This window comes from Palaemon carinicauda, chromosome 24 (genome assembly GCF_036898095.1).
Source record: "Palaemon carinicauda isolate YSFRI2023 chromosome 24, ASM3689809v2, whole genome shotgun sequence".
NCBI classification, from domain to species: domain Eukaryota; kingdom Metazoa; phylum Arthropoda; class Malacostraca; order Decapoda; family Palaemonidae; genus Palaemon; species Palaemon carinicauda.
Window position 1 is genome coordinate 6,253,583 of NC_090748.1, and position 10,969 is coordinate 6,264,551.

At 33.1% G+C, this 10,969-nt stretch overlaps 1 protein-coding gene across 1 annotated transcript in view; it reads right to left on the minus strand.

Annotated features, from left to right (window-relative positions):
• The window catches only part of glob1 (globin 1), a 496,433-nt gene extending 487,607 nt beyond the window's left edge, over nucleotides 1-8,826 (minus strand). Inside the window, 1 exon segment of the mRNA XM_068347754.1 lies at nucleotides 8,738-8,826. The gene's annotated coding sequence lies outside the window, so the exon portion shown is untranslated.
• Nucleotides 8,827-10,969: the final 2,143 nt, after the last annotated feature.

Genomic DNA, 10,969 nt, shown 5'->3' on the forward strand with positions numbered 1-10,969 from the left:
GTGAATTTTAATTGCATATTTACTCTTCCGTATTGATTTAGAATATCTTAATTATTATTTTTTTCATAGATTATACAACTCATAATAATTAATCTGCTGTGAAAATAAATTAATGGATGTTTAATTAGAATTTCCGACGGGAAGATGCGGGAATGAGATTTCTAGTTCTTTACATAAACATTAATAATGATAATATAAATAGTTGTAATGTTATTAATACGTGATCTGTAAATCAAAACTGCTTATAAGCATCAGTCATCTTTCCTTTTGATTATTTTCAATTAGAATTTGTTTTTCGTCTGATCATTTTCATCACAGAAATAAAATATTTAAATTTTGCATTTCGCGGAATTAGTTCGCAGTATGTTTGCTATTTGACATTAAAAAAAATGGCTTATCTTTGAAGCCTTCCATCTCATTGGACCTAGAAATCTTATATCCCTTGATTCAGTGCCATTTTATGTCGCTGATTTTTTTCTCGTTTATTGCGAGAAAAACTGGCGCTATAAAGTTAACCAATTTCTGGACATAAATAGTTTTAAATTCTAGTTAAGGAACATAGATTAAAAGCTAATTAATTCCTAATTGAGTATATACCTCCCCAATATAATAAAGGGTTGTGGTGGCCGATGTGGTAACGTCCCTGACTGGTGAACGCCAGACTTGAGTACGAGTCCTGCTCAAACTCTTTAGTTTCTTTGGTCGCAGCAACCTCTCCATCCTTGTGAGCTAAGGATGGGAGTGTTTAGGGGAGCCTATGGGTCTATCTGGGGAGTCTTCAGCAGCCTTTGGCTGGCCCTCCTTGGTCCCAGCTGGAGTGGGGAAGGGGCTTGATCATTGATTGTATGTATATTTGGTCAGTCTCTAGGGCATTGTCCTGCTTGATAGGGTAATGTCACTGTCCCTTGCCTCTGCCATTCATGAGCGACCTTTAAAAAATAAAAGAGCAACGTTCCTGGCTATATGTATGAATATATAAATATTTCTTTCCTGTCACGCTTGCCGGTATTGCCAGATGTATGACTACTCGGTCTTTCTTCGTCCCTTGGGTACGGGAAGAGAGAGTAGTCATATCCTGGTCAGAGTGGGTTACCCCGAGAGGTACACTCCCTCATATTGCCGATGTGGTAACGTCCCTGACTGGTGGTCGCCAGACTGGGGTTCGAGTCCCGCTCAAACTCGTTAGTTTCTTTTGGTCGCTGCAACCTTACCATTCTTGTGAGCTAAGGAAGGGGGCTTTGGGGGAGCTTATAGGTCTATCTGCCGAGTCATCAGTAGCCATTGCCTTACCCTTCTTAGTCCTAGCTTGGGTGGAGAGGTAGCTTGGGCTCTGATCATATGTATTTATGATCAGTCTCTAGGGCATTGTCCTGCTTGATAGGTGACCTTTAAAACCTTTAAAGCTTTTAAGTGTTTTCTAAACAGTAGTTGTCAACCATTTCATAGAGTCAGAACGGCGTGAGTGCTGATTCAAGATGGTACATTCATATTAATGTGCGTCAAAGTGAAAACTTTTTAATATTTTTTTTTGTTAATGCATATATTACACTAGGAAATGATCAGCTGTTGACTTTGTGACTGCAAATAAAGATTTGTATCAAATAAATAACCCCAGAAATTGATTTTCATTCCAAAAATAGTCACTCTAAAGGTGTCACACAATTTTTAAGATTTCAAGTTTTCCCGAGGAGGGTTGGACGGGATTCGGACGCCATCTTGAATTTTGAAAATGCCTACAAAGGTAGAACTAGGGGATCTTCAGACATTCAATATAGACAAATTCGAGCACGTTTCCTGGAGTTTTCATATTCTGTAAATTTTCCCAGCTAATTTAAAACTTGTGAAAGTGAGATGTGACTAATTGCAATAATTACAGAGGCATCACACTTACGTCAGTTGTCATGAAAATATATAGTATGCTTATTCTAAAGAGACAAGAGAGAAAGATTGATGAAAATCTGAGAGATGAACAAGCAGGTTCTAGAAAAGGTAGAAGTTGTACGGACCAAATTTTCATTTTAAGTCATGTTGTACAGCAATGTGTAGAATATAGAAATCCACTTTTGATGGCATTTGTGGACTAAGAAAAAGCCTTTGATAGTGTGCACCGCCGAATTTTGTGGAGAGTCCTGCGTAATTATGGAATTCCTCTTGAATATGTAAATTTGATTAAGCCTGTTCATGAATATAGCAAGTGAAAAGTTAATATTAATGGATTCCTATCAAATGAATTTCCAATGAACAGTGGAGTACTTTACGCGGAGATTTTGTCACCTATGTTGTTTATCCTCCTCATGGATTCTTTAATGCAAAACGCCACAGGACTTGCAAAGCTTGCTTTCCAGAATGCATGAAATATCACGTGTGGTTGGACTTGAGATAAGTAGAAGAAAGACACACATGATGAAAATGGAATATGCTATGTAAGATGAAATACCATTTGAAGGAGAATGGATTATTGGGGTGGAATTATATAAATATTTAGGAACTATGATCTGTAATACCGGATCTTTAGAATTTGAGTTGAATGAAAGATTGAAAAAAGCAAATTAGACAATGGCTAGGTTGAGTAAATTTGGAAATGAAATCGCCTAAAATCTCATACAAAAATCAGGCTATATATCAGGTTAGTGACATCTGTGTTACTATATGGACATGAGTTATGGTATGACAATGAAACAACATCCAACAGATTTTGTAGATTTGAAAACAAAGCCCTCAGAAGAATATTGGAAGTTAAATTAAAGGACAAAGATTAGAAGTGAAACTATAAGAGAGATTACTTGAGTGCCATATTGTGAGGGGTAGATGGAGATGGTTTCGTCATGCTCTTTGCATTCCCCAAGAGAGATTAGTTCACCAAACTTTCAATTGGGCTCCACACGGCACTAGAAGAGTTGGAAGACCCAGGCCTACATGGTTGAGTACTATGAAACGTGACGTAGGAGATGATGAATAGAAAAGTATTGATTTAAAAGCTCAAGATAGAGACGACTGGCGAAATGTAACCGAGGATCTTTGCGTCAATAGGCGTAGGAGATGATGATGATGATGGTGAAAGTGACATGTAATGTTCCAGGGAAAAATAAACAGAAGTAGGGATAGGCAGTGCTAGTTAATGCCACATATTTAGAGGGCCAGAACTAGAGAATGATAATTCCTAAACCTTTCTTGATACCCTTGAAACTCATTGCAATGGTTCTTTCTCTACATAAATTATATACAATCTGTAAAAGTATATTTATTTTTCATTGCATGGGGCTATCCAACTTAGCCGTGCTTAGAATAATTTATTACTCTCTCCCTCAATTAGAGGTTAAATGCTAAGGGCAAATAATCCGGAGTATATATTAATGTTTTATATCTTGAGTGAAAGGTTCCAGAGTAATTCCAGAGAGGTATAATTGTTTCTTTGTATAAAGAAAAATGTGAATTGAATGAATTGTACAGATATTGTATTGCTTATTAAACTTAGAAGGTTGTATGAAAAGAGTATTGATAGAAAAAAAACTAATGAATGTTTAGACAGCAAAGAAAAGCAAAGTTAGAATAATATGTGATTGAATTGATAAAGAAGTGAGTGTTTTAATGTATGTATATAAAGTAAATTATATAATATAAAAAATTAGGAGTTCTAATGGTGTAAAAACAAAAATACTAGAATAAATCCAATTTTTATCCGTTCCCTGAGCAAGTTCGTAACCCAAAAGGCTTGTAAACCAAAAGGAAATAAATGATATTCACTTGATGCTTTCCAGCCTTCATAACTTCACATAAACACTTTTTTAAAGGATTTTAATGTCAATTTTTTTAACAGTTTTTAACCTTCATAAGAGATGAATACAAATTATTAATTCACAATAAAAATTAAAATGGCACTGTAAAGCAATATAACTGTCATGGGAGTACTTACTCCTGGTATGACAGTGAGTCGTAAAGGGCGTCCAGTCATTTCTCATGCATGATGATCTACTTATGTGCTTTTATGACTGTGGTTATGGATGGCTGGATTTAGACCTCCCGGATTGACACATTGAGAGAGAGTTTATTGCCATCTGGAATGCCCATTGCAAATGCAATAATACCGCTTGGTAGTTTGCTCATCCAATGGGTTGCTATTGATCTACCCAATCGGGTAGTTGAATCAGTGGAACTTCAAAAGTTCAAACTCGCAGCAAATGTTTTTATGGTGAACAGGCTGACATAAGTCCTTTTATAGTTTATCTACGAAATATCTTTTAATGTTGTTAATGTTTTTGAAATATTTTATTTTAATTTTCATTACTTCTTATATCGTTTATGTATTTTCTTATTTCCTTTCCTCACTGGGCTATTTTACCCTGTTGGAACCGTTGGGCTTATAGAATCTTTCTTTTTCAACTAGGGTTGTAGCTTAGCTAATAATAATAATAATAATAATAATAATAATAATAATACTTATTTTACCCTAAGGGCTGCTTATCCGGTCCTGTACAGCTGGGGGAACCCTACTCTCTACAGGACCTCCACAGTTGACTTAAGCTAGTCTTGCCAGGTGGACTAATATGTACCGTATGTATGTATGTAAATACAACATAGCTCATAGTTATCTCACCTGTACAGGCACGATTTTTTTCTGAGCCTTAAATCCTAATTATCCTAGCAGTTATTTTTTATTTTTTTTCTTCAAAAGCTTTCAACCATTTCCCCTTCTACAAAATATGTAATGGTTTTCGTCTGTCCCCTCCTCTGTAAGAAAATGGTAGCTAAAAAAATGTTACCAAGACCCATGGCCATTTTTATGACATATGCCTAGTTTGAAAACTAATTGCACGCACAAAGAAATGGGAATACTGTACATAGTATAATATTCATTGAGACATACCTTAGATCATATCAGACAATTCATAAATGTTGGAAGAAAGCAGGGGAGGAACACAGAAAGTAGTATGGAGATGTTATTAGAATTTGTAATTATAGACTCGTAAAAGACAGATATAGAAATCCCTTGAATCTAGATAAGAAATAAGCATTAATTTACCCATCTGCTGTCGAGACCCATCTAGGAAGGGAAAAGGGTTCATCTTTTATATTCTTCTCCAATTCAAGGCGTGTAATGATAACCGTATGCAAAATGTGTGTAGAAATACCTTATTATTGTTATTATTATTATTATTATTATTTATTGCTAAGCTACAACCTTAGTTGGAAAAGCAGGATGCTATAAGCCCAGGGGCTCCGACAGGGAAAATAGCCCAGTGAAGAAAGAAAAAAAAAGGAAAAATAAGATATTTTAAGAACAGTATATAAACTATAAAAAAAATTAAAAGAAGAGGAAGAGAAATGAGATAGAATAGTGTGCCCGAGTGTACCCTCAAGCGAGAGAACTCTAATCCAAGACAGTAGAAGACCATGGTATAGAGTCTATAGACGCTATGGAACTAACCCTTAAGATGTCATTTATGACTAAATAAATACTATCAGTATCTTGTGAAAATGATGAGTGTGTTCTACATTTAGTTTTAGAATGTGATTCAAAAAGCTGGGACGAGATCGTGAAAGGTTGTATTTAATGCTGCTAAGGTCGAAGGGAAGCTGCAAAGAAACTTGACTACGCTTACCTACCGTGTGCCACCCAAGTCGCACTGTAAGGGGTACCGTAGTACATGAATAAAATTATGGAACAAAGAAAATGTGGAACAAAAACGTTAATTCCAGAGGATGAGGGGTATAAACCTGAGATATGGTTTATGTACTTGGAATTAATTGCAAATGTGTCGGAGGTAACTCTATTTGATGTTTATATATATATATATATATATATATATATATATATATATATATATATACATGTATAAATGTATATATATATATATGTATATATATACACATATATATAAATGTATATATATGTATATATACACATACATATAAATGTATATATATACACATATATGTATATATACACATATATACATACATACATATATATATATATATATATATATAATATATATATATATATATATATAGAGAGAGAGAGAGAGAGAGAGAGAGAGAGAGAGAGAGAGAGAGAGAGAGAGAGAGAGAGAGAGAGAGAGATACTAGGGTATTCATAGAAAAAACGGCATAATAATCCTTATTATACTTTAATTTCTGAATCTGTGCATTAACCATTACGTAAACCTTCACAAATGGCCTATTAGTCCACAACAAACCCTTTAAGCATTACAGTATTACATTAAATGCACTGTATTATTTCCTGTAATCTGCAAGTTTTCCTCTCATCCCTCCTAACACTTCAATCATTCTCTTTCTTCCCTACTTACTGTTGTTTATTTTATCCACATGATTTATCAATTTACCTTATCAAAATGTTTCTAATGTTCCTCCAGATATCTCACTCTTTTCCTTTTTCTTATCCCACATAGGATAATTGATCAGTTCATGTCAACAGATTCCAAGTATTCCTCCTTAAATACACACTGGCTTAAGCAGATGAGTCAAGTCTCTTCCAAAATCCTTTACATTTATGTATAATGCTTCACCAGTTGATTTAAACATTATTAATTTGATTAATTACAATAGGGATATTTTAATCAATAGCTAACTGTCTTCTATCATACATATTAACTTTCTGGTTTCCATTTTTCCTGACTCTCTTTTTAATTTGCTCCAATTTTTCTAGTTAATACTCCAATTCTCAAAAATTATTTTGGTGTCAGATAATTAATTAATGATTGATAATTAATTAATTAACTATAATAGGGATATTTTAATCAATAGCAAACTGTCTTCTATCATACATATTAACTTTCTGGTTTCCATTTTTCCTAACTCTCTCTTTAATTTTCTCCAACTTTTCTAGTTAATACTCCAAATCTCAAAAATTTCTTTGGTGTCATATAATTAATTAATGATTAATAATTAATTAATTCCGTCGAGTTCTCTTTCTTGAGGGTACAATTGGGCATACTATTCTATCTTATTTCTCGTCCTCTTGTTATTTTGAAGTTTTTATAATTTATATATGAAAGACTTATTTTAATGTTGTTATTATTCTTAAACTTCTCTTACAGTATATATCCTTATTGCCTTTCCTCTGTGGGCTATTTTCCCTGCTGGAGCCCTTGTGCTTATAGCGTCCTGCTTTTCCAACTAGGGTTGCATTTTAGTAAGTAAGTATTAATAATAACAACAACAACAACAAAAATAATAATAATAATAATAATAATAATTTTACCTTTCTTACAAAACCCCTCTATTATTATTATTAATAATAATAATAATAATAATAATAATGATAATAATAAGCAATACTAAATGGGCACTGCTGAGGAGAATAGCTAACGGCCTGTGTATTAATGAGCAGTATTCTAAGGGAGATGAACACTATTGAACGATTGTGAACCCATTAACCGAATTAATGACCCTAAATTTGTTAGGGAGATTATATGAATATAGCTCATTAAACTAGCGGTTGCTTAGTAAATGTTATTATTATTATTATTATTATTATTATTATTATTATTATTATTAGCTAAGTTACAATCGTAGTTGGGAAATGCAGGATGCTATAAGCCCAAGGGCTCCAACAAGGAAAAATAGCCCAGTTAGGAAATAAATAATATGAGAAATAAGGGAAAATTAGAATAAAATTTTTTAAAATCATTAACATCAAAACAGACATTTCATATATAAACTATAAAATGACTCATGTCAGCCTGATCAACATAAAAATATTTTCTGCAAGTTTAAAATTATGAAGTTCTACCGATTCAACTACACGATTAGGAAGATCACAGCTAGAATAGAACTTCTAGAATACTGTGTAGTATTGAGCCTCATGATGGGGAAGGCCTGAGTATTAGAATTAGAGTAGTTGAATAATATAGCTTTAGGGAGAGTAATACCTATTGAAGAATTTAATACAATTTAATGTAAGGAAATGTCCCCTTCTCTTGAGGTCAATATGCACATGTAAATTTATGTATATGAAGACCCAGGCCTACATGGCTGAGGACTATGAAACGCGAAGTAGGAGATGATGATGAATGGAGAAGTATTAAAAGCTCATGATAGAGACAACAAGGCGAAATCTAACCGAGGCCCTTTGCGTCAATAGGCGTAGGATGATGATTATTATTATTGTTATTATTATTAGCTAAGCTACAACCCTAGTTGGAAAAGCAAGATGCTATAAGCCCAAGGGCTCCAATAGGAAAAAAAATAGCCGAATGGTTTATTTAGTTTAGTTCACCAAACGTCCAGCAGGGCTCCACAAGGGACTAGAAGAGTTAGACGTCTCAGGCCTACATGGCTGAGGACTGTGAAGCGCGAAGTAGATGATGATGAATGGAGAAGTATTGAATTAAAAGCTCATGATAGAGACAAGGCGAAATCTAACCGAGGCCCTTTGCGTCAATAGGCGTAGGAGGAGATTATGATGAAAGATATAACTATCTGATTTCACACGATCTTTTTGTTAACTTATTTTTAGTCTATCTTATTACTTACCTTTTTTTTTTTGGCTTCTCTTCAGTTTATCGTATTTGTTTCTTGCGTTAAGAATTTTCCTCCAATCACTATTTGGAAAAACCACATGAAAAACTAAATCAAGACTTCAATACTTTCTCACGAAAACTTTTCTAACGTCTTTTAAATACTTTAGAATACACTATCGATATTTTCAAAGGCTATATGACCACTAATAATATTTATTCTTTTTTTTGATTTCCCTTCACCTTAACTAAGATACACTGAGGATAGGTTACACAGTGGAGAGGGAAGGAGGGGAATTGGAGAGTTATCGATACCCTCTCCCGGCAATGTTACTCCCTCCACTCCCAGGAGATGAGTGAGAGTGGGAGAGAGAGTGGACTGAATGAGCAGCTTTTTCCCGCGCCACTCAAAACTCGGTCTAAAGCGGGCAGACAGGCGCGTAGAGTCTCTCTCTCTCTCTCTCTCTCTCTCTCTCTCTCTCTCTCTCTCTCTCTCTCTCTCTCTCTCTCTCTCCTTGAATTACGTAGTCTGCTTTATCAAGACATTCATTCTGAAATACGATTGTCATACGTAGATTATGATATTTTTTTATCAATATTTGCGGTTTCGTTTGTTCCGTGTATATATATATATATATATATATATATATATATATATATATATATATATATATATATATATATATATATATATATATATGTATATATATATATATATATATATGTATATATATATATATATATATACCGGTTTACATATTTTTATTTATATAGATTACAAGTACATATATACACATAAACACATACAATATATATATATATATATATATATATATATATATATATATATATATATATATATATATATATATATATATGTGTGTGTGTGTGTGTGTGTTTGTACATATGACGATAAATGCCAGATGATCATGATGACTCAGAATATGAATAGATATACAAAACTATTGTATTTATACAGCATAAGGTAGTCCCTAAACTTTCTGTTTCATGATGATTCCAGATAAGTTGTTTTTAGAAAATTAAGATAAAACAGGATTCCTGGAAAACAGACCATGAATTAGGTTCAAATTTTGACCTTGGGTATAGACAGTTAAGAAGGAATCCTGTATATTTCATTGGTTAAAGTCATTTACTATATATACTGTAGGTTACTGTCGTGGCGGCTGATCAACAGATTATTATTATTATTATTATTATTATTATTATTATTATTATTATTATTATTATTATTATTACAAGCCATGTTACAACCCTAGTTGGAAAAGCAAGATGCCATAAGCCCAAGGGCTCCAACAGGGAAAAATAGCCCAGTGAAGAAAGGAAATAAGAAAATAAGTAAACGATTTAAGAAGTAATGACTAATTAAAATAAAATATTTAAAAAACGTTAACATTATTATTATTATTATTATTATTATTATTATTATTATTATTATTATTACAAGCCACGCTACAACCCTAGTTGGAAAAGCTAGGTGCTATAAGCGCAAGGACTCCAACAGGGAAAAATAGCCCAGTGAAGAAAGGAAATAAGAAAATAAATAAACAATATAATGAACAATTAGAATAAAATATTTAAAAAAACATTATTATTATTATTATTATTATTATTATTATTATTATTATTACCCAAGTTACAACCCTAGTTGGAAAAGCAAGATGCTATAAGCCCAAGGGCTTCAACAGGGAAAAATAGCTCAGTGAGGAAAGGAAATAAGGAAATTAGTAAACGATATAAGAATTAATGAACAATTGAAATAAAATAATAAAAAAAAACATTAACAACATTCAAACAGATAATTAACATATAGACTCTAAAAAGACTTATGCCAGTGGACAGACAAAGCTTTGTTAACGAAACCCTGGAGACAGTTAATTTTGCTGTTTGTACTGACGGAAATTCCTTCAGATCTTTGGCTGACAGAAAACAAGTTACATTCTGGACAAGGAATATCATACATCACATTATTGTTATTACAGAGCTGTTATGAAATATAAAGTTTTATTGTGTGTAATAGTATTTAAACACTATCTTTTTAATTATTTTTTAAAAGGATTGTGACATGTAGAATCCAGTAATTGTAAACAAAGTATGTTATTTATTGCTTCCCATTTCTCTAGTTGAACAATAGATTGTAGGTAGTAGGTTGGCCAAGGCATCAGCCACCCGTTAAGATACAACCGCTAGAGACTAATTATTGGGTACTTTAATTAGCCAGACAGTACTACATTGGATCCCTCTATCTGGTTACGGCTCATTTTGTCTGCCTACACATACACTGAATAGTCTGGCCTATTCTTGCCACATTTTCACTGAATAGTCTGGCTTATTCTTGCCACATTCTCACTGAATAGTCTGGCCTATTCTTGCCACATTCTCTCTGTCCTCATACACCTGACAACACTTAAGATTACCAAACAAATCTTTGCTCAAAGGGTTATCTACTACACTGTAATTTTTCAGTGGCT